This window comes from Odocoileus virginianus, chromosome 8, assembly GCF_023699985.2.
Source record: "Odocoileus virginianus isolate 20LAN1187 ecotype Illinois chromosome 8, Ovbor_1.2, whole genome shotgun sequence".
Lineage (NCBI taxonomy): Eukaryota > Metazoa > Chordata > Mammalia > Artiodactyla > Cervidae > Odocoileus > Odocoileus virginianus.
In genome coordinates, this window is record NC_069681.1 from 11,600,662 (window position 1) to 11,620,467 (window position 19,806).

The following is a 19,806-nucleotide window of genomic DNA, read 5'->3' on the forward strand; positions in this document are numbered from 1 at the left end:
TCTTAACAACTTCCATGTGTACAACTATACTGTAATGAATAATGACTATAGTCATTATTCTGTACATTAGATTCTCAGAACTTAATAATCTTGTAGCTGGAAGTTTGTACTTTGACTAACATCTCCGCGTTTTCCCCACCCCCAGTCTTTGGTAACAACCATCTACTCTCTGTTTCTGTGAGTGTAGCTTTTTTTCTTTTTTTGGCCATGCTGCATGGCATGTGGGATCTTCGTTTCCTGACCAGGGATTGAACCTGAGCTGCAGTGGCGGTGTGGGATCTTAACCATTTGGCCACTGGGGAAGTCTCAAATCTAGTTTTTTTAGATTTCATATATAAGTGACTATGCTAAAGTCTTTGACTGTGTGGATCATAACAATCTGTGGAAAGCTCTTAAAGAGATGAGACTACCATATCATCTCTCCTGTCTCCTGGGAAACCTGTATATGGGTCAAGAAGCAACAATTAGAATCCTTTATGGAACAACTGATTGGTTCAAGATTGAGAAAGGTGTATGACAGGGCTGTCTGCTATCACCCTGTTTGTTAAACTTATATGCTGAGCACATCGTAAGAAATGCCGGGTTGGATGAGTTACAAGGTAGAATCAAGATAAGCAGGAGAAACATCAACAACCTCAGATATGTAGATAATAGCACTCTAATGGCAGAAAGCAAAGAGGAAACTAAAGAGCCTCTTGATGAGGGTGAAGGAGGATAGTGAAAGAACTGGCTTAAAACTAAATATTAAAAAAACCAAAAATCATGGCATTCGACCCCCATTAAGGCATGGCAAATAGAAGGGGAAAAGGTGGCAGTAGTGACAGACTTCCTCTTCTTGGGCTCTAAAATCACTGCAGATGGTGACTGCAGTCATGAAATTAGAAGATAATTGCTTCTTGGCAGGAAAGTGATGATAAACCTAGACAGCGTGTTGAAAAGCAGAGACATTACTCTACCGACAAATGTCCATATAATGAAGTCTATGGTCTTCCCAGTGGTCATGTACGGTTGTGGGAGCTGGACCCTAAAGAAGGCAGAACACCAAAGAATTGATGCCTTCGAACTGTGGTGCTGGAGAAGACATCTGAAAGTCCCTTAGATAGCAAGGAGATCAAATCAGTCAACCTTAAGGAAATCAACCCTAAATACTCATTGAAAGGACTGATGCTGAAGCTGAGGCTCCAGTATTTTGGTCATTTGATGCAAAGGGTCGACTCATTGGAAAAGTCCCTGATGCTGGAAAAGATTGAGGGCAGAAGGAGAAGAGTGTGTCAGAGGATGAGATGGCTGGATGACATCATCGATGCAATGGACTTGAACTTGAGCAAACCACTAGAGATGGTGAGGGACAGGGAGGCCTGGTGTGCTACAGTCCATGGGCTTACAAAGAGTCAGACACGACTGGGTGACTGAACAATAACAACATATAAGTGATATCATAACATACTTGTTTCTCCCTGTCTGATCTGTTTTGCTTTGCATAATAACCCTGAAGACTCAGTCATGTTGTCACAAATGATAGGATTGTCTTCCTTTTTATGGCTGAATATCTTGCATCTTTTTTATCCATTCATCTATCAATAGATGCATAGATTGTTTCCATACCTTGGCTGCAGTGAACATGGGGATGCAGATTTCTCTTCAAGATTCTGATTTTGTTTCCTTCAAATATATACCCAGGAGTGGGATTGCTTTACTCATTTCTTTTTGTCCGCATTCTCCGATCTCCTTTGTTTCTGCATATGAAACTATTCTAATGGTTCTATCTTTTTGTTTATAAGTGTTCTTGCAACATATTTATTGTTTTCTTGTCAGCTTGTAGTTTAAATAACCTTTTATTATTGGGGATTTTGAATATACCCCAAAAGAAATAAAACAGTAAATGACCTTCCTGTACCCATTATTCAGCCTCAAGTACCACTAGCCTGTGGCCAAGCCCATTCCATCTACAGCCCACCCACTTCCTTCCTTTCAAACACTGGATCATCTCATCCAGAAATACTTCAGTGTGTGTCTGTACAAGATAACATAGCCACAATGTCCTTATCAATAGCTTTAAAAGGAAATATGTCCTGAATGTCATTAAACAGTGCTCAAATTTCCAATCCTCTCATAAATGTCATTTCTTTCCATAATCTGTTTGCACGAATCAGAACTCAGCTAAGGCTCATACATGGTGATTGACTGATATTTCTTTAAGTCTCTTTTAAGCAATAAATTTCCCACTGAATCTATGTTTATTTTTTCCTCCCTTTCAATTTATTGCTTGAAGAACACAAGCTGTTTGTCCTATAAGATTTACCACAGTGTGATTCATCTCTGTGCTTCTTTTAAGTAGGTAGCTGAATGTAGACACTTGATCAGACTCATACATAATTTTTTTTTTTGGACAAGACTGTTTCACAGTTTGTCTTGTGTTTTTCCCATCAGCATCTCAGATTTGGTTTTCTCTCTTGTGTGTGTGTAATACTAGCAGCCCCTGGTAACCAAAACCTAGGATCTTATTAGTTTATTAGTGTATTAGTTGTCTTTTGGCTTATAACACTATTGTCACAAACTTAGTCATTTGCAAAAAAAAAGGAAAATGCAACCCACATTAATTATCTCATGGTGATGGGTCAGATGTCCTGGCACAAGTTAGCTGAGACCTTGCCTTCAGGGTCTCTCAGAGGGCTGCAAAAAAGGTGTTGACCGGGCTAGAGTGTGGTCTGAGGCCTGACTGGAGGAGAATCTGCTTCCAAGCCTCGTGGCTGCTGGCAGGGTTCAAGTCTTCGGGTGAGTCTGACAGAGAGTCTCAGTTCCTTGTTAGTTGTTAGTTAGAAGCCTGCCATTGGACCTCTTTAGATTGCAGCTTACCTCCTCAAAGCCAGCCAAGAGAGACAGTCTGTAAAGAGACTGCTGGAAAGATGGAAGACAGTCACATGTAATGTAATCAGGGAAGAGACATCCTGTCACTTTACCGTATTCTATCGATTAGGCGCAAGTCACAGGTCCCATTGATATTTAAGGGAATGGGATGACACGAGGGTGTGAATACCAGTGATAAACAGGGGTCATCTTAGAGTCTGCCACAATTTGGTGTTAAAAGATGGTGACCTTCTAATTCTAGCATTCTTTGTTTATTAACTGGAGCACTTCTATAACAAAAGTTCCAGTGATAAATTATTTGGTTATTCACAGTATAACCCATAGAGGAAGGCCAGGATAAATTCTTGATTCCTTCTTTTTGTTTATGAGGTTTATGATCAGTTACATATATACTGTAGTGTACATTTACTTCTTAGCCTCTGCTTATTGAATATTATTCCAGAGTATGATTTACACATTTTATGTTTATATATATTTTAATATATTGGGTTTTTTTTTAAAGATTTTTGATGTGGAACATTTTAAAAATCTTTATTGAATTTGTTGCAATATTGCTTCTCTTTCATGTTTTAGTTTTTTTGGCCATAAGGCATGTGGGATCTTAGCGGCCTGACCAAGGGTTGAACTCACACCTCATGAATTGGAAGGCGAAGTTTCAGCCATGGAACAGCCAGGGAAGTCCGTATGCATTTTATCAATCTGTTCGCTCAGTGGACACCAAGACTGCTTCCAAATCTTTGGCATGGTGGCCATTCTGCCGCAGCTCTTCTTAGGATCCTTGTACCTCAGTGGAACAGCCGGATAGCAGGGTGTCAGGAAGGAGTGTTTGCTTAAGTAGTGCCGGCCGTTCTCCAGAGTGGCTACACAAAGCTCTCTCTCAGGGAAATAATTTATTAACATACGTAGTCAGCTTAATGCAGGGAGGAAACACCCTAATCTCCTTACGGATTTTATGCTCTTCACAAAACAGAACTAGGGCTTCCCAGGTGGTGCTAGCGGTAAAGAACACGCCTGCCAATGCAGGAGACATAAGAGACTCGGGCTGGATCCCTGGGTCAGGAAGAGCCCCTGGAGAAGGAAATGGCAACTCACTCCAGTATTCTTGCCTGGAGAATCCCATGGATGGAGGAGCCTGGTGGGCTACAGTCCATAGAGTCGTAAACAATCAGACATGACTGAAGCAAGTTAGCATGCATGCCTGCAAGCTGGACTGTCTTGAGAAGGTTCTCAAGAACCACTTCTATCAGAAGCATCCGTGTTAGCCCACACCTCCCGAGCCAAAGCTGTGCCAGGTGGTGGAAGCTGAGAGCCAGAATCTTATACGAGCATTTTCCAACCTAGACTATCGTCATCTGGTTAACTATCCAAATTCTGTTTCAGACCTCAGAAATGAGGGAGGGGAGGAAGAAAGAAGGGGCAAGAAAAGGGCTGGAGAAGAGGCCGGAGAAGTGACTTCGCTTAGTAAGGAAGGGGCATTAGGAGGAATCTTGACTTATTCACTCACTCTGCATCTGCTTTACAGACATGAAAACTGAGACCAGAGGGGATGTCATCTCTTCGAGTTTCATTTCGGGCATGTAAAACTGTGAGGCTAGTCAGCTGGTCCCCAGGTGAGATTGGGAGGGAGGCAGGGGAGCCTCAGAGGTGAGGAGGTGGCTGAGGACCGAAGCAGCTTGGGTTGGGTTAATGTTCAGGAGGTGACATGTGAAGTGGGGAGGGTCCGCCTACTGAGCTCTCACAGAGACTGTGGACCCTTCTAAACACTCTATGAGGAATTGATTTTGTCTTCACCATACTTCCTCTGAAGTGGGAGTTACCATTCTTCTTTTAGAGGTGTGAGAACTGAGGCTTGGAGGTTTTAAACAACTTCCCCAATGTCTTGCAATTAGAAAGTGTCAGACGGCCATTCAAATTCAGGTCTGTGGATGCCACGATCTTAACATACATACAACACAGAGCCAAAGAGAGGGTCTCAAGGAGAGTGTGGTTAATAGGGCCTAATGCTGAAGTGAGGTCAAGGGGAGTGAGGAGAGGAAGTGGTTTCAGAAATTGTTTTAGGTGGAAAAAGTCATTCACCAGTTTCCTGCCTCAGGTGGGGAGGGGGTGATGAAAGGTCATCTCTGCTGATCTGGGGAGCCTTGAAGAAAAGTTGAAATACTGAAATCATTTGGAACCACAGGTAAGTAGAAATACATAGTTGGATCTTGAAGCCTTAAATTAGATGCAGTTTTAAACAGAATTTTTCTCGCTTGATAGAAATTAAGGAAACCGTAAGTGACCAATCGGAAAATGGCTTTTGCTCAAGTCCATAAAAATCCAGAGATGATAAAACAGAGACTATTTAAATGGTATTAATGATAACTTCATCACAAAGATAAGAAAGCCATAAATGACTGGACTGAAAATGACTTTTGCCCAAGTCCAGACAATAAAGTGGAGAATATTCAAATGGTATAGGATAGAGTTGCTAGGCCAGAGGATGTAAAAGGTCATTAAAGCATCCTCCCTGAGTGCCTGTGTCAGCGGAATGTAAGAGGGTGGAAGGAGCATTTGGTCTAACTTGAAAGTCCACTGAATAATCAATGTGTCAGGGACCAAGATGGGGGTGGGGGGAGGTGGGAAATGAATGATCAGTGTGCTTTTCTACCTGCATCTTCTTCTTTGGAAAAGGCATTTCAATTTGGGCATCTTAAATGGCAGACTGTTTTTTTCTCAAACATCATTTTAATAAGCAGAATGTCAATAAATCTATTGCTTCCAAAACATACAGAGTTTGGAGTTCAAGGGGCTGAGTGCCAGACAAGTTGCCTTTTGGGTCTTAAAAAGTCCAGCATTTTGTGACCGATGTAAGACTGAGGAAGGGTTTGCAAGGGGGGCTCTTTGTTAAAGCCAGGTGTGAGCCATCTCCTCTTCTGGTGGGGAGGCATCTGGGGTCCTGGGGAGAATTTCCTGTGGTGGTCACGCATCCGGCCCAAGTCCTTGGTGCCCCCGAGTCTTCTCCATCCCCACCATCTCTTGTTTCTTTTTCTCCCTTTCTCTTCCTCCTTCTTTTCCTCTTATGCTTTTCCTCCTGCTATGGATTATTTGTTGGTGTCCCCTCAACAAATTCATGTGCCGAAGCCCTTCTCCCCAGGTGGTGGTGTTTGGAGGCGGGGTTTGGGGAGGTAATTGGATTTGGACGAAGTCAGGGAGTGGAGCCCCAGTGATGGCACTGGTGCCCCATACACAGTGATGAAGAGAGCAGAACTCTTTCTTGGTCTTGTGAGGATACGGTGAGAAGGTGGCTGTCTACAAGCCAGGAAGTGAGTCCTCACTAGAACCCAACCACACATGCTTTTAGCCTCCAGGACTGTGAGGAATAAACCTTGTTGTTTAAGCCTTGTAGTCTATGGTGTTTTGTTACGGCAGCCTGAAAAGGCTAGACATTTCCCTTCCCAAGTCTACTTCTGTGAGCAAATTCTACTTATCACACTCTACCCAAAATGTTAAAAAAATTATAACTTCAGCTTTGGGCTCATGGCAATGGACCAACAGGATCTAGTTACATTCAATGTGGCTGCAGTAGAACTTCTTTGGCCCAAGAATGAGCATTCATCAATGATTCTTAGCAAAAAAGAGGCAGGATCTGTACACTCTGGTTGCAGAGTTTCTTCTGCAAAATGGGATGACGGTGCCTGCCTCACCCCAGGCTCAGAAAGAGTAAACTAGCTCTGCTTTAATCTGTCCTCCATGTCTCTCATTTTCCTGTTCAGGTCTCCTATCCTTTTATCTCCTATGCTGTACTCTAGGTGAATTCCTCAGAACTGTCCTCCTTTTTCTAATTCTCTCATCACTTATGTTCAGTATTTATCCAGTCTATGAGGTTTTAATTTTAATGAATGTATTTTTAATTTTTAGGATTTGTAACTGATTATTTTTCAGAACAAGGTGTTCTTCAGTCACGTGTGTGGTTTGCGTGCGCTCAGTTGTGTCCAACTCTTTGTGACCCCATGGACGTAGCCTGCCAGGCTCCTCTGTCCATGGAGCTTTCCAGACAAGAATACTGGATGGGTTGCCATTTCCTTCTCCAGGGGAACTTCCCCACCCAGAAGTGTAAACTACATCTCTAGTGTCTCCTGCATTCGAAGGCAGATTCTTTACCATTGTGCCACCTGGGATGCCCCCTAAATAAAGCCACAGCAGAGGCTTTAGCAGAATTAAGGAGAAAACTTCTAATAATATAATTTAAACACTTAGATCCAGCCATACCTAAATCCATATCCCTTGGACTTTTCAGTTAAGTGTGCCAATAAAGTCTTCTTTTTTTTTTTTTAAAGCTACTTTGATTTGAGTTTCTGTCATTTGATAGTGGAACAGTTCTAATAAATTGTTTTGGGCTTTTTTTGGTGTTTTTTTTTTTTTTTTCTAAGAAATTTTGTTAACTTTTGACTTCAAACTGGCAGTTTCCCAATATCTCCTCTGAAAGGGAAGCTAATTTCCCCTTTTCACATGTCCTGATTATTTATCAGAAATTTAAGCTTAGTTCTTAAAGCCTTATTTAAGAACAACATTTTATATTAATTACACACAAAAGAAAAGCCTTCACTTTTGTTCTTCGTGCATGCAATTACTTCATCTCTTTTAAAGTTTCAAGCACACTTATTTAAGATAGTTTTTGAGATCACTCAGGTATTTCCATTTTTGAGAGAATATCGTTCTGGTTTTTCAGATTGTTAGCTGACTTGCTTAAGTTAGATTTCCTTTTTTTGGGGGGGGATTTTCTCATTTTAAAATTCCTTTATTCTTTTTCTTTATATTACTCTTAATTTTTATTTCAAATTTTATACGTTAGTTTTTAAATTTTTTCTTTTCTCTTATTTTTATTCTGAATCTTTGTAGTTTTGATTTATATTAATATTTTCATTGTTAATTTTCAACCACTTCACTTTTTAAATCACCATTTTATTTAACCTTTTACCCTCTTCACAGAACTCCATTTCAATTTCCTCTTTTTTTATACAAACTTCTTGAATTGCCTTTGTTTGTGAAGAAGAATGTTCTGGCTACAGTGGGAAAGCCAGCAAGCAGGAGAGGTGGGAAAATGACCTCGCTGCCTGACTGAGATCTGCTGCTGCATAATAATCACTCCAGAGTGGACTGGCTGAAAACCACAAGGGTCACTTATTATTGCCCATGATTCCTGTGGGTTAGAATTCACACAGGGCACCCCAGGGGAACTGGTTTCTTCTCCATTAGGTCTGGGGCTAGATTTCGTTTAAAATTTGGGTTAGCATGCTCATCTTGACTGGCTTATCCTTCCCTCTAGCTTTGGGTTATTTTCTTCCCTGTTTAGTGATTTTAATGTTACTCTACCTAGCTCCCAGAGGCTCTGTTCCAGAACCAGGTTGACTATTCATGGCTGGGCTTCCTCCCTGCCCATGTACTGGGAATGCATATATGCGGCCACCAAGCAGGGTGGTGGCTTCACTCAGATTGGGGCCCAGGGAGGGTGTGGAGAATGTAAATTGGTATAGTCACTATGGAAAACATCCAGGCAATGAGTCTAGAACCCAACCGTGCTGGCACCTGGTCTTGGACTTCCAGCCTCCTGGACTACAAGAAATAAAACTCTTCTTTAAGCCTTGCAGTCTATGGTATTTTGCTACAGCAGCCTGAGCAGCCTGACACAGTATGGAGGTTCTTTAAAACCTAAAAATAGAATTACCCACCATCAGTCAGTTCAGTTCAGTTGCTCAGTCGTGTCCGACTCTTTGCGACCCCATGAATCACAGCACATCAGGCCTCCCTGTCCATCACCAACTCCCGGAGTTTACTCAAACTCATGCCCATCGAGTTGGTGATGCCATCCAGACATCTCATCCTCTGTCGCCCCCTTCTCCTCCTGCCCCCAATCCCTCCCAGCATCAGGGCCTTTTTCAATGAGTCAACTCTTTGCATGAGGTGGCCAAAGTATTGAAGTTTCAGCCTCAGCATCAGTCCTTCCAATGAACACCCAGGACTGATCTCCTTTAGGATGGACTGGTTAAATCTCTTTGCAGTCCAAGGGACTCTCAAGAGTCTTCTCCAACACCACAGTTCAAAAGCATCAAAATTTTTTGGCACTCAGCTTTCTTCACAGTCCAACTCTCACATCCATACATGACCACTGGAAAAACCATAGCCTTGACCAGATGGACCTTTGCTGGCAAATGATCCAGCAATTTCACTCCTTGGCATATATCTGGAGAAAACTCTAATTCAAAAAGATACGTGCACACCAATGTTCATAGCAGTGCTATTTACAATAGCCAAGACATGAAGCAAGTTAACTTTCCTTCAACAGATGGATGGATAAATAAGATGTGGTATATTTATACAATGGAATAGGGATGTGAACCCTGGTCTGCATTGCTCTTCACTGGTGGCTCAGTCAGTAAAGAGTCTGTCCTCTATGCAGGAGACCTGGGTTCTATCCCTGGGTTAGGAAGATCCCCTGGAGAAGGAAATGGCAGCCCATTCCAGTATTCTTGCCTGGAGAATCCCATGGACAGAGTGGGCTACAGTCCATGGAGTCACAAAGAGTAGGACACGACTGAGTGACTAACTTTCATTTCATAGCTCTTCATGCTAGCTAAACTCTAAATAATAATAAAATGTTCTACTGAAGGATTCATTTTCATGTTTTTTCTCCTGCATTGCAGGCAGATTCTTTACCATCTGAGCCACTAGGGAAGCCCTATATTTTTACAATGGAATACTACTCAGCCATAAAGAGAATGAAATAATGCCACTTGCAATGACATGCATTGTTCTAGAGATTATCATGGAGCTCCCCAGGTGGTGCTAGTGGTAAAGAACCCACCGGCCAATGCAGGAGATGTGAGAGACATGGGTTTGATCCCTGGGTTGGAAAGATCCCTTGGAGGAGGGCAACCCACTCCAGCATTCTTGCATGGAGAATCCCATGGACAGAGGAGTCTGGGGGCGGGTGGGGCTACAGTCCATATAGGGTCACAAAGAGCCGGACACAACTGGAGCAACTTATCACACACACATGCAGAGGTTATCATAGTAAATGAAGTAAGCCAGACAGGGAAAGATAAATATCATATGCTATCATTTATATGTGGAATCTAAAATAAAGACATAAATGAAATTATTTAGAAAATATAAATAGTCTCACAGACATAGAAAACAAACGTATGGTTACCAAATGGGGAAGGAGAGGGGAGGGATAAATTAGGGGTTTGAGATTAACATATACACACCACTATATATAAAATGGATAACCAACAAGGACCTACTGTGTAGCACAAGGAAGTACGCTCAATATCTTTAGCAGTCCATGGGGCCGCAAAAAAGTCGACACGACTGAATGACTAAGCACGCCATGGAAAAGAATCTGTAAAACTTATATATATATATATATATATATATATATAATTTAATTATATAGATATAATTGAATCATTATGCTGTATACCAGAAACTAACACAACTTTGTAAATCAACTCTACTTCAATTAAAAAAGAATGGGGTTCCATGCTGTCTCTGTTTCTTTTCATCGCTGGAGCTTCCTGGATTTTATAAAAAGGCCAGTGGTTTAGGGCAGTGACTATGGTTTTCCTGCTGCTTTTTATAGCTGAGGAAGGTCAGCAGCACCTGTGGCTTCAGGCTCCATCCTTATTCAGGCCCTGTGCTGAGCCTGGAAGGCTTCATTCCCTGTCAGCCCAGGGAAATATCAGCCCGGAGGAGTCAAACTTTGCCCCTCTCTGCCTTCTTAACTGGGAAACTTTGAAGCTCACGGCTTTGACCTGTTTACAACCGTGTGTTTCTCTTCCATGGGAAATATTTATTTGATATTGCAGTGTGATTTTATTTTGAAAAGTGTTTCCCGTATCCTTGCTGTGTCTGGAGTTGGAGAGCTTGGAGCTTGAGCTCACAATGGCATCTCGCCTAGAGGTGCCTCTTCCAGTTCATCTTTGGGTTCTCACTGTGGTCACATGGCAAGTCCTCTATGAGTTTTGATAGCTTATTTTCACTAAGACATGGACCTGTTAGGCAGAGGTTTGAGGGTGAGAAAAATTAACCTACCACAAAGTCAGGGAAAGTTCTTCTGGTTGAGCTGGGTTTTACATAGTCTATAGGGCATCCGAGACCATTTCCTCTGACTATAAAGCCTACCTACCTCAGAAATCCCTACTTACGGGCAGACCATCAGGGTGTTAAGAGCATCCTTGATGCTAGAGATAGTCCTGATCTTCTTATCGTAGGAAGACATCATCACCTAATTAAGGCCTTCAGTATCAGTGTTTAATGAAAGAGTGTTGTCTTTTAAATTGATCTTTGGTTCATCAGGGGGCTTCCCAGATGGCACTAGTAGTAAAAAGCAAAACAAAACAAAACCAGCCTGCCAATGCAGGAGATTTAAGAGACACTGATTCCATCCCTGGGCTGGAAAGATCCCCTGGAGGAGGTATGTCAACCCACTCCAGTATTCTTGCCTGGAGAACCCTATGGACAGAGGAGCCTGGAGGGCTACGGTCAATAGCATCTCAAAGAGTCAGACATGACTGAAACGACTTAGCATGCATGCACGTGTCTCATTAGGTGATTTGGTAGTTTCACATTTGTATTCTTGGGTCAGGGAGTCACGGTTGAGCTTTAGTAGGCTGACTCAGTGGTAGAGGAAAGAGCTGTGTAGACTGCTGACAGGATGCCAACCTGGGTGTAAAGCTGATCTCAGATAATTCATAGATAATCTGCTTTAGGGTAATCAAGTACCCTCCATGGAGAAAAATAAGTCAGTAATGTGCTCTCAGTGGGAAACTTGATTCGTGGGTTGTCACAATTCAGGGACGTGATTACGATCTGACTTCAGTGTAGCTTTGACCTTTTTGTGTATTTTTCTCATTCATCCCATGAGTCATAGAAACATTTTGACAATTGCAGCAAAATCTGTGGCTATTTGTATTTAACTTCACCAAACTGGAAGAGCCTTATCCAACTATAGAAAATAGTAGAGTGCCACAGTTCAACCCTGAATTCTCATCGGAAAGGCCAATACTGAAGCTGAAGCTCCAATACTCTGGCCACCTGATGTGAAGAGCCAATTTATTGGAAAAGACCCTGATGCTGGGAAAAAGTGAGGGCAGGAGGAGAAGGGGGTGACCAAGGATAAGATGGTTGGACGGCATCACCAACTCAATGGACATGAGTTTGAGCAAGCTCTGGGAGATAGGGAAGGACAGGGAAGTCTGGTGTGCTGCAGTCTATGAGGTCACAAAGAGTTGGACACAACCTAGCAAAAGAGTCAAATAGCAACAACAGTGTCACGTTTCACATTGCTAAAGCGTGACCTCAATTCTTTCTTTAGATTTAATTGGAAACATATAAGATTTAGAAGACTGGATCCTGGGTGCACGGGGCAGCCCAGTTTGCTGCAGGTTTCTGCTGTTTTGGCTTCTCACTAGCTCAGGGTGGCGAAGAGACATTGCATGTTTTTGCCTGTCCAGCATTGATTGTCATCCTTCTAGGAAGTGAATGCTTTTCTCAAGAGGTGAACATATTCCACTCCCTGAGCCAAGCCCACCCTGCCTCAGGAGGCCGTGTGTCCCATGAGTAGCTCAGGAATGGGCCCAGGACCTGAGCAGAGTCTCCCTGGGACGTTTCTGTTAAGTGTTAGTCGCTCAGTCGTGTCCGACTCTTTGCTACCCAATGGGCCATAGCCCATCAGGCTCCTCCGTACATTGGAATTCTCCAGCCAAGAATAAGGATCACCGAATACTTTCCTTTTACTGGGCCTCTGAGTTGGCAACCATCTTCCAACCTTCCAGCAGCACCTGTCCAGCAGAGGGAGACAGAGGCAGAGCTCTGAAGACATTTGAAATTTTGTGATAAAAAATGGCATGTATTTAAGTTGTATAACATGATGGCTTGACTATACATAGTGAAATGATTACTACTGTTAAGCTAATTAACATATGCATCTCCTTACGTAGTTACCCTTTATGTGTGTGTGTGTGTGTGTGGTAAGAGTACCTGAAATCTACTCTTAGCAATTTTCCAGTATTCAGTATTGTTTGTTGTTGTTTAGTCACTAAGTCATGTCCAACTCTTTTTGTGACCCCATGGACTGTAGCCAGCCAGGCTCTTCTGTCCGTGGAATTCTCTAGGAGAGAATACTGGAGGGGGTAGCCATTCCCTTCTCTGGGGAATCTTCCTGACCCAGGCATCGAACCCAGGTCTCCTGCATTTCAGGCAGATTCTTTACTGTCTAAGCTACCAGGGAAGCCCCGTATCCATCTTTGCCTGAGGTCAAACATGCAAGGTATGTAAGCCCATGGGCTTCTTTCTTGGCTTTATCTAATCTGAATTGCTGGCACTTGAGATTGAAAGTGTGTTGACTTTTTACGTGTAGGAGTGGGGAGTGAGGCATCATTCATCAGAATTCTTGATAGTGAACTCTTTGTATGTTACACTGATCCCAGGCCCAGGCTATTTAAAACGTACACCCAGGGACTTCGCAGGCTGTCCAATGGTTAACACTTTGTCTTCCATTGCAGGGGGTGTGAGTTCGATCTCTGGTAGGGAAGCTAAGATCCCACATGTCTCATGGTCAGAAAACCAAAACACACAACAGAAGCAATACTGTAAAAAAAAAAAAATCAATAAAGACTTTAAACTGGTCCATATAAAAAAAATCTTAAAGAAATAAATAAAAATAAAATGAATACCCGGCCTTTGGGTACACCTAGGGCAGATATTCACTGAACTTATTGGGCAAGCACTAACTTTTTGGGTGTCTAAGGTTTGAGCTTCTTTGATCACCTGATGTTGAAGAAACCAGAGTCAAAATTGGTGAAAGCGAGAGTAGGAATAGGACCATGCAGAGGGCACCTACTCATGCTAGTTGCTATGGTAACAAATAGAAACAATCACGTGCCTTACTTTCAGGAAGGGCCAGCCATGGACGATGCCCTTCTCTGAATCGCTTTCTATTTACTTACTCAAGACTGCTGAAGTATCAGTTTACCCAGAGAGTCAAAGTAAATTTCCCCTAGCGACACAGTAAGTCCGATTCAGATCTTTCAATTTCCATGCCAAGTTAGGCATTCATCAGACCACACTACTTTCCTGCCTTGGAGAAAAGAAATAAGCAGAAGTTAGAAAGCAGAAGCAGCCACAGTATTCTACAAACTGCAGGGGGAAATGTCCTGTAGATAAAAGATACCATGTGTGTGGTCTGTATGGCTGGGAACCTCTGCAGAGCAGGTGGGCTTTTGAGAAATTCAAAGGAAGGAGGACATGGCAGGAAACCTCTGAGTTTAGCTTCTAACTCAGGGTGTGCAACTGTCGTGAGGCTGCGTGGGGTGGGTGGGAAGGATTGCAGGTGAAGAAGACACAGAAATGAGCGCATAAGGCAAAGCAGATGTGAGGAAGAGGACTGACTCATGGTGAGAACCTTGTTTTTCCTCCTGTCCCTTATGTCAGAAAGGGACCCATAAATCTTAGTAGAGATTGGAACAGAAACATTGAAACTGTCAGCATGGGCAAGGCATGGGGAGGGGGCAGCGTTCACCAAGATGGGATGAGGGATGAAGTGCTTTGCTAGAAAGATAAAGGAGAGGTGGGTGAAGACTTTCTTAGCTAGAAGCTGCCTTCAAGATGTGTAAGGAAGGCAAGAAATATGGGGCCTCAAAGTTTCCCTGGAGAAGAGATAGGCTACCCACTCCAGTATTCTTGGGCTTCCCTGGTGGTTCAGACGGTAAACAATCTGCATGCAATGTGGGAGACGTGGGTTCGATCCCTGGGTTGGGAAGATCTCCTGGAAGAGGGCATGGCAATCCACTCCAATATTCTTGCCTGGAGAATCCACATGGACAGAGGAGCCTGGCAGACTACAGCCCATGGGGTTGCAAAGAGTCAGATGTGACTGAGCAAGTAAGCACAGCATACAGGGAGACCCCACCCTTAAGTCTGACCTAGGTAGAACACAGAGGGCTGGGTTCAGAAGAAACCTGCTGAGAAGTGTGGGATTTCCTACCCCAAGGAGGCCTCCCCATACTGACCCATCCCAACCACGGCTGACATTTAAACAGGAAAGATACACAGAGAACACGGGAATGTGGACTGCCCTCTATGTCCAGACACCTGTGGTCGGGGAGGGTGGTACCCTCTGTCTCCCTATAGCATATAGCCTTCCCTCAACCATCCCCATCCTCCAGTCCACAAACTCAGCAACGTGTCACTGATTCAGCACCTACGTGCTGCATGCCAGCTCAGTGCCAAGACAAAACAGTCCAGGGACGGACGTGGCTTCAGCCCTCATCTTTCTGACTCCTCTGTGTCCTTGAACTGCTCTGTCAGACTCTGTCTTGCAGGGGCTGATGACTGAGGTGGTTAGGTGTATTCCTAACCCAGAAAAATCCCAAGCCCTGCCTGTGGTGCGTCAGCATCCTCCCCATCCTCTGTTCCCAGCCTTGGCCTTGGCCTTGGTCCTGCTCCCACGCGGTTCTTCTGCCTGAGCCTGGCAGGAAGCCTCTGCTCGCCTCCACACCTCCACAAGTTCAAGGCCTTCCCTCCACTCCCCCAGCCCCATTCCTGAAAAGGGAGGGTCTTTGGAGGTCAATCATCAATCCTTCATTTATCGAGCATGTAAAAAGAGAGAGAGGCGCTGCTCTACGATAGAGTTTTGTAAGGCATTTGAGATCCTGGCCGTGGTGTCAGAGACGGGAATAAACGGACAGTGACACCTGTATATTATGTGTTTCATCCATCCTATTTGAAGAGTGGATACGTTTTTCTAAAGCCCTAAGCTCAGAAATATAGAATCAAAAGACCAGCTACGGTAGCCCACGAGGACCCTCTCCATCACAGATCTGATCACAAATCATTATGAGGATTAAAACTGCATGGGGACTTCCCTGGTGGTCCAGTGGTTAAGACTCTGTGCTTTGACTGCAAGGAGCTCTGGTTCGATCCCTGGTTGGGGAACTAAGATTCCCACATTCCCTGCAGTGCAGCCAAAACAAAACAAACAACAACAACAAAAAAACAAACAAAATTATATGAAGAAAATGCAGTTGCTATTGTTTTTGTTCAATCACTCAATCTTGTCTGATTCTTTGCAACCCCCATGGACTGCAGCATGCCAGGTTTCCCTGTCCTTCACCATCTCCCAGGGTTTATTCAAACTCATGTCCATTGGGTCAGTGCTGCCATCCAACCATCTCATCCTCTGTCACCCCCTTTTCCTCCTGCCTTCTATCTTTCCCAGCATCAGAGTCTTTTCCAATAAGTCAGCTGTTCACATCAGGTGGCCAAGGTATTGGAGCTTCAGCTTCAGCACCAGTCCTTCCAGTGCACATTCAGGGTTGATTTCCTTTAGGATGGACTGGTTGGATCTCTTTGCAGTCCAAGGGACTCTCAAGAGTCTTCTCCAGCACCACCACAGTTGCTATAGAGAGATCCTGAGACTCAAGCTCTATCCTTTGAAAGTTCTCTAAAGACCTGTTGATGTTCAACAGAAGCTTCCAGCTCTGGGTTCTCGCATGCAGGTAGGTGCAGCTTCATCGTGGGTTCCTGCTGGGTACATGAAGTATATTAATGCAGGGGACCCCAACTGGACTCAGCTGGAGGGATAAAGGCTATTCTGGAGGGATGCATGCTTTGCTAGTTGCTTCATTTGGTGTCAGAGAAAAGCTTGGCAGCTCCTCCTCTGCATAGTAGCCTCTCCCAGAGCTCCGGGGTCCTGTCAGCAGCTCTCCCCACTCCTCGCATGGTGCCATCTTGCTTGGCCTGGCCACAGAGAGACTTCCTTTTGGGTACCTGGGGCAGACATGGCCACAACCACAGGAGTCCTGAGCTGAGTCCTTCCTGTGGTGGGCAGCCGGGCTGGCTGACACGGTGGAGTCAGTGCGCCAGGACAACGCTGGTTGACCAAGTTGGTTGGCCAAAAAAATTCCTTAAAATACCCCAAGGGCATGTTTTTATTTTGTATTGTTTTTAAAAAGGATAAATATTCCAAAACCCTGATGCCAGAGGGAAAAAAAAAGCTCTATAACTTTTACAAAACTGGCCATGCTGCAAGTTAAAAAAAATTAGTTAAAAGACTAGAAATTATGGTTGCAAAAATATCTCTACTAATAGTTTACTGTCTGGCTTGAGTGAGTTTAACTTTAAGGTGTGGTAGCTCTGGAAATTTCTCGTGAGTCACTACATAATAACCGGCTGCACTATCAGACATCAGCCCACACACCATTTTCCAGCCCTGAACTTTGAATGTTTCACACAAAATGAAAATAATACCATCTTATGTTTTATTCTAGGGGTAAGGTGGTTGGCAGCCCTTTAGACTTTGCTGAAGAGCTGTGAATTTGATGTTTCCTACCAAATTAAAACACTTTGAGGCAGTGTCTTGTTTTTAGTTGGCAAATACAAATCTCCTTTAAGAGAAAAGCCCGGTCCATACAGTCCACGGTCTGTAGGTTGTTTTCCTCATTTGTGGGTTATTTGCTTGACCTGCCTCATCGTCTCTCCAAATGGCCAACTCAGCCCTTGGCAGGGTAATTACACATTGGAAGGAAGACTAAACCAGCAAACACAGATGGTCATCCCTCTGCATGCTTTAGTTTCTCTTGTCTTTTTCTTGCCTTCGGTTCTCTTTCTGAGATTGGAAAACCATGTGTTACTCACTCAGTCGTGTCCAACTCTTTGAGACCCCATGGACTGTAGCCCACCAGGCTCCTCTGTCCGTGAAATTCTCCGGGCAAGAATTCTGGTGTGGGTTGCCATTCCCTTCTCCAGGGGATCTTCCTGACCCAGGGATTGAACCTGGGTCTCCTCCATTTCAGGCACATTTTTTATTGTCTGAGCCACAAACCATAGTTCCTGTTTTGAATCTAAGACAGTCTCATGGAGGAGGCAGAAAGTAGATGCCCTTCTTTCTTTCATACATTAGAGTGTGGGCTTGAGTTTTCATAATTATTCAAGGGCAATTGGGCCCTTGAAAGATCAACTTTGACGGTGGAAATTCATGCTAACACTTCCTTGAAAGCCTTCCTTCCTGGGGGATGGATGTCTTCTGGGCTTGTCAAAGTCCTCCTCAGCCTTCGAGGTTCAGCTAAAACCTATCCTTCCTTGACTTTCCTGTCTTGCTCTTCTTGCTCCTTCTTTGAGATTTCCATGGCACATACAGAGTACCTTTATTTTGGATGCCTGTTCACTGCTTTTAAATTTGTTACGGCCTATACTTACATCACCTCCTCAACTAGGCTAAAAGTTCCTTGGGGGGAAGAAACACTTGGTCCATTTTTGTCATCTTCATCACACGCATGCTCAGTCCCTCGGTCGTGTCCGACTCTTTGCCACCCTGTGGACTGTAACCCACCAGGCTCCTCTGTCCATGGGATTTTCCAGGCAAGAAAACTCCCATGGATTGCCATTTCCTACTCCAGGGAACTTTCTGACCCAGGGATCGAACCTGCATCACCTAAGCCTCCTGTACTGCAGACAAATTCTTTACTTCTGAGCCACAGGGGAAGCCTTGAGCATACACGCAGGCTCCCCAGAAGTGCTTCTTGATTGATTCGTTAAGGTAGTTTGTGGGGCCATTTACTTTCATTCGTGACAAACCATGGGCTAGGCTCCACGGTAGGTAGTCATTTTCACCTCCACAGTCTTATTGAGTCTTCCCCGGAAGCCTAGGAGATGAATATTTTTATAATTTCTCAGGTGATGGAACAGATCACTTCCTGAGGCCCCCCCAGTCCAAAAGATGGCAGACACAAAGTCAGTCTGACCTCCCGATCTAATACTGTTGCTGTCATGCCATCTTGACAATGAGAAGCAGGATTGTTAATGCCAATAGGCAAGGATGCTCCTCTGGGAGGGAAGCCAGCCAGGGAGGCTGAGGCTGAGGCTGAGGCTCCAGCTGAGGCTGGAGATTTGCCACGTAGGTGTCTCTCTAAGCCCTTCACTCAGTTCTGATTGCATCCTCGTGATGCTGGCAGTCATCACAGGGTCCTAATAGCTGCGAACAGGGAGGACGTCTCTGACGGCCCTGTGTTTCTTCCATGAGGCTGGGGATCTTTTTTTCCCACTTGATGGACTGATGTCCTTTGCCCAGTCATGCCTGCCAGCTTTCTTGGAGACAGAGGTTGCCACAGGCAGAAAGGAACAAAGGAGGACATCTCCTCAGGGGATAAAGAGGTTCTGTGCAGGAACTGAGCAAGGCTATGAAGTCTTTGGAGCCCATGGTGGGTGAGAAAGTGTTAATTGCCTCAGTCATGTCTGACTCTTTGAGATGCCATGGACTGTAGCCTGCCAGGCTCCTCTGTCTGTACAATTTTCCAGGCCAGAATACCGGAGTGGGCTGCCATTCCCCTCTCCGGGGGAATCTTCCTGACCCAGGGATTAAACCCGGCCTCTTGCATTGCAGGTAGGGGTCTCTGCAAATCTGCACTTTCGAGCTCAAGAAATAACACACTTGAACTGATGGTGCTGCTGGGCTGCCAAGGTCACCCGGGCCATGAACTTGACTGTGCTTGCCTGGAAGGGAATCCGCGTGCCTGTAACCATGAGAAATCTTGATGCCCAGCACAAAGAGCATTACGACAGAAGAGAAGACTTGGCTAACGTCCTCCAGTGGTTTTAGATAATTTTCCTTTGTTAGTCAACAAACCAGTCTGGGGGGAGGGGAGAGGTTGAGGATGTGAAAAGTTTCACCCCGTACATGGCAGTTTCTCAGTGTCAAATGTCTGTCACAAATTTTGCTTGTGGTCACCTCCAGAGCCTACAATTAAAAAAAAAAAAAAACAACACATACACAAAAAAACGCAGCAATTATCTCAACCAAAGTGCAATTGAGTGCACTTTCCAGTGGTTGGTCCTCAGGCTCCTTTCCCAACAATGTTTTCCCCGTGCAAACAGCCCAAAGGAGCGTGTGCGTGGCTCTTG

General features: G+C 44.2%; 1 long non-coding RNA gene across 1 annotated transcript; it reads left to right on the forward strand.

Moving 5' to 3' along the window:
* Nucleotides 1–4,397: 4,397 nt before the first annotated feature.
* Nucleotides 4,398–19,581, forward strand: LOC110142366 (uncharacterized). Its single transcript, XR_011488970.1, has 2 exons — nucleotides 4,398–5,047; nucleotides 19,289–19,581. It is a non-coding gene; the product is annotated as an uncharacterized lncRNA (long non-coding RNA).
* Nucleotides 19,582–19,806: the final 225 nt, after the last annotated feature.